Source organism: Protobothrops mucrosquamatus, unplaced genomic scaffold (genome assembly GCF_001527695.2).
Source record: "Protobothrops mucrosquamatus isolate PMUCROS unplaced genomic scaffold, P.Mucros_1.0 scaffold81, whole genome shotgun sequence".
Classification (NCBI taxonomy): domain Eukaryota; kingdom Metazoa; phylum Chordata; class Lepidosauria; order Squamata; family Viperidae; genus Protobothrops; species Protobothrops mucrosquamatus.
Window position 1 is genome coordinate 188,778 of NW_015386458.1, and position 4,945 is coordinate 193,722.

A 4,945-nucleotide genomic window follows, 5' to 3' on the forward strand; every position below is an offset into this window, starting at 1 on the left:
AAAAAAAAAAAAAAAAAAAAAAAAGAAAGATACTGGGCAAAGAAAAAGACTAAAGTGGAAACCAAGAAAATAGATGATGGGACGTACCAGTATACTTAAAAAAAGAAACATTTGTTTGAATATGGTTAAAGAAATAGAAAAGTTTTGGAATATATATGTCATTCCAAGAGGGATGAATTCCCTAAATAATATAGTATGCTTTTTCTCCTTTTTTGGTCTCTTTCTTAATATGAGTAATATAAAAAAGTTGAAATGACTTAGATAAAGGAAATGTTTTAGATATTTAAATGTGATTGAATTTAAGAAAATTATAATACATTAAAAAAGTTTTGAATAAGAGTTAAAGGATTAGATGTATTAAATGGAATGTTTAAAGATTAAAAATATTTTTAATTATGGTTAAAAAGAATAAGAAATGTAGGAAATAAATACATATTAGCTTAGGAGGGATATATATTTTAAGTTGTTATTTTTTATGCTTCTTTACTCTTGTTTTTCTTTCTTTTTTTACTGTTTTATCTATTCCTTGAAATGTAAAAGTGTGAGATGGTTCATGTGGAAAAATAGAGTTAAATTCTTAAATGTAATCAATTTTTGAGAAAATCTTAACCGGTAAGAATTTGGTGGGACAAACAAATTAAAATAAGGACTGTAACAGGATCTATGATAAGGTAACCAGAATGATTGGATAGAAAACAAATATTATATTGATGTGATTATTATTTTTAGGAATATTGGGAAAATATATATTTAATAAGAATTGTATTAACAATAAGAATTGTATTAACTCAATGTTTGCAAAAGAGGATATTTTGGGAAAAGAGGAAATCAACCAAAACCTTTATGTGAATTATGAATTATAGAAATCAATTGTTAATGAATGTTTTACAAATGTAACACAGACAACACTGTTCACCAATTATTAAGTGATTTATGTTTTAAAAAATCAATAAAATGTATTGCAAAAAAAAGAATGAGGAGGAGGAGGGGGAGGAGAAGAAGGAGATAGACAAGAAGGAGGAGGTGGAGGAGGAGGAGCAGTAGGAGGAGGAGGAGGAGATAGACAAGGAGGTGGTGGAAACGGCAGAGACAGAGGAGGAGGAGGAGATAGACAAGGAGGAGAAGGAAAAGGAGAAGGAGGAGAAGGAGGAGATAGACAAGAGGGATAGGAGGAGGAGGAAAGGGAAAGGAAAAAGAGAAGGAGGAGGAGGAGACAGAGAAGGAGAAGAAGGAAAAGGAATTGGAGAAGGAGATAGGGGAAGAGGAGGAGAAGGAGATAGACAAGAAGGAGGAGGAGATAGACAAGGAAAAGGAGGAGGAGGAGGAGAAGGAGAAGGAGGAGAAGGAGATAGACAAGAAGGAGGAGGAGATAGACAAGGAAAAGGAGGAGGAGGAGCAGAAGGAGGAGGAGGAGGAGAGGGAGAAGGAGGAGAAGGAGTTAGACAACAAGGAGGAGATAAACAGGGATAGGAGGAGGAGGAGAAGGAAAAGGAAAAAGAGAGGAAGAAGGAGGAGGAGATGGAGAAGGAGAAGAAGGAGGAGGATGTTATGTCCTGAGCCTGCTGAAGCATTCAGCAGGCTCAGAAATGTTGCAAAGGGTCCTGGGCAGACCAAAAGCTGCCTGGGACCAGACTGGCTGTCTCCAGCCTTGCGCGCATGCAAGGTAGGAAACAGCCTCTGCAATCATTGGTTGACGTTGTCTGGGGCTAGGACACTATAAAAGGCCTGTGCGCCGTTTTTGCTGTTGCTGGTTGTGGAAGAGAACAATAAAGAAGACTTGTTGTTACACTATGCATCTCCTCTTAATGCCTCCAACCCGCAGATCTAACAGTGGCGACGAAGGTGGGATCGCTGTAAGCAACATTTAACAATGAAAGAAGAGAGAGCAGGAGAAGCAGATAGACAAGAACGAGGAGGAGGGGACTTCCAGTTTTGTGCGGTAGCAACCAGTTGCAGGTTTGCGGATTCTCCACACCCCCGTGGCTAATTTCGCCCTGCCTGGGGACCCTAAATGGGTCTAAGTCGTCCTGGAGAGGCAATAAAAAAAGAAGGGTGCTCCAGTGATTCTGAAATGGTGGCGGCTGTTCCATTCCACTTGGGGAAAGCCTTCTAACCCGAGGTGGAGGAGGAGGAGGAGGAGGAGAATGAAAAGGAGGAGGAGGAGGAGAAGGAGAAGGAGATGATGGAGATAGACAAGAAGTAGGAGGACAAGGGGAAGGAGAAAGAGGAGGAGATAGATGACGAAGAGGAGGAGGAGATGAAGGAGCAGTAGAAAGTGAAGGAGGAGGAGGGGAGGAGGAGGAGGAGGAGCAGAAATAGGAGAAGGAAAAAGAGGAGGAGAGGGAAGAGGAGGAGAAGGAGATAGACAAGAAGGAGAAGGAGAAGGAGACGAAGGAGATGGAGAAGAAGAAGAGAGAGGAGGAGAAGGAGATAGACAAGGAGGAGGAGGAGGAGGAGGAGGAGGAGGAGGAGAAAGAGGAGAAGGAGACAAGGAGGTGATGGAGGAGGAGGAGAGACAAGAAGGAGAAGGAGATAGACAAGAAGGAGAAGGAGAAGGGGATAGATGAGAAGAAGGAGAAGGAGATGGATATGTAGAAGAAGGAGGAGGAGGAGATAGACAATAAGGAGGAGATGGAAAAGGAGAAGATATACAAGGAGAAGGAGGAGATAGACAAAATACGAGGAGGAGGAGGAGGAGGAGGAGAAGGAGAAGGAGGAGGAGGAGATAGAAAAGGAGGTGGAAAATGAGGAGATGGAGAAGGAGGAGGCGATAAAGAAGGAGGAGAAGGAGAGACAAGGAGAAGGAGGAGAAGGAGATAGACAAGGAGGAGGAGGAGAAGGAGGAGAAGAAGGAGGAGGAGATAGACAAGAAGGAGAAGGAGATGGAGAAGGAGAAGGAGGAGGAGGATATAGACAAGAAGGAGAAGGAAAAGGTGCAGGAGAAGGAGGAGGAGGAGGAGAGAAGAATGAGGAGGAGGAGGAGGAGGAATAGGAGAAGAAGGAAAAGAGGAGGAGATGGAAATAGACCAGAAGGAGGATGAGGAGGAGAAGGAGATAGACAAGGAGGAGAAGGAGAAGGAGAAGGAGAAGGAGAAGGAGAAGGAGAAGGAGAAGAAGGAGGAGGAGGAGAAATTCTGAAGTTTTGATGCCTGGCCCGGCCTTTCTCACGATCACACGACTGCCTTTTGTGTGCTCAGCAACCACCTTATGTAGATGGCCGTTTGTAGCATCCCATGATCACATGGCCAGGTTTTAAAACGTTTTTGCTGAAAACTGGTGACTGCTCAATTGTGGTCATAAGTCGAGGACTACCTGTATTCATTCATGCTGCGCTTCTGTCCTGAAAAAAATCAGGCTGCTGAGCTCCCCTGCAGTACCTGTGATGTCCACTAGATGGCAGTAAAGACACATAAGAAAATTGTGCATGATTCTGCCACCTGTGGTCTTTTAATATTAGCTGTCATCAATTTACCATTTTCCCCTTTCTTTCATTTCTTCCTTTTGTGACCCTGTGATTTTTTTTATTCTTTGTTTGTGCTGTCCTGGCTGCATGTGCGAATGTACACATCTGTATATTTTTAAGCCTGTTTTTCTGTCCTGCTCTCTCCAGGCTATGCACTATCCAGACTTTTTAGTCAAACTTATTGAAACAGTTAAGTTTTGGATATTATGCAGTGGGTGCTTGTGTGTTTGCTATTATTATTACAGGTAGTCCTCAACTTACGAGTCAGTTGCCAAGCGTCTGAATTTGGATCACATGACCATGGGGATGGTGCAATGGTCGTAAGTGTAAAAAACGGTTATAAGTTATTTTTTTCAGTGCCATTGCATTGTATATTATTACCACTAGCATTGGGCTGAACTGAGGTATTCTTGACCTGTCATCCTGATTCCCCAGGCCGTAAACAAGCCTCAGCAATCATAATTGACTTAACGAGGTGATGTCACACTAATCAACACAAATGACACAACCATCTCAGGAGAGGACAAGATGCCATCAGAGACGTGAGGAACCACGATGGTATCACGATCAAAGAAGCCGTGGAAGGAAGGGCAGCTGTCATCATAAATCAAGTTGATTTTGTCAAGGCAGCTGAGAAGGAAATCACTTACGTATAATTTCTGTTGACTTCTGCCCTCCAATCCCATAACAACATGCAGGTAGTCCTCGAATTATAACGATTCATTTAGTGACCGTTCGAAGGTACAACGGCATTGAAAAAAGTGACTTGTGACTGTTTTTCACACTTACAACTCTTGCAGCGTCCCCGTGGTCACTTGATGAAAATCCTGGTGCTTGGCAACTGACTCCTATTTATGACGGCTGCAGTGTCCCGGGATCAAGTGATCCTCTTTTGCAGTCTTTGACAAGCAAAATCAATGAGGGAAGCCAGATTCACTTAATGACCACACAATTCACTTAACAACTGAAGAGATTCACTTAAAAACCATGATAAAAAGGCTGTAAAATAGGGCAAAACGTATTTAACCACTGCCTTGCTTAACAACAGAAATTTTGAGCTCAATTGTGCTCATAAGAACTTCTGGTTTTTTACAAAATGTATCCATAGCAAAGCATTGGTTCGCTTAACAACCACACTGTTAGCTTAATGACCACAGCCTTCGCTTTATGACCGCCACAATGTTTGTTTAACGACTGCTGCAAAAAATATTGTCAAATTGGATTCGTCGTGTTACTGACCTGTTTTACGACTGTTACTACCTTAACGGGCAGGCTCCATTATAGTTTTATAGGATGGGGTGTGGAACCCTGAGAGGTGGCATGCAGTGGTCGCGGACAAAAAATTATTTAAATTATCTAAGTTGAGAACGTTTTTACAGGGGTGTTTTAATAAATTTTTAGGGGGAACCAGGGTGGATGGGAGGGGGGAGGTTCCCCTTAGGTCAGGACCAGCCATGTCTGGGGGTAGCGATGGAGAAAGGG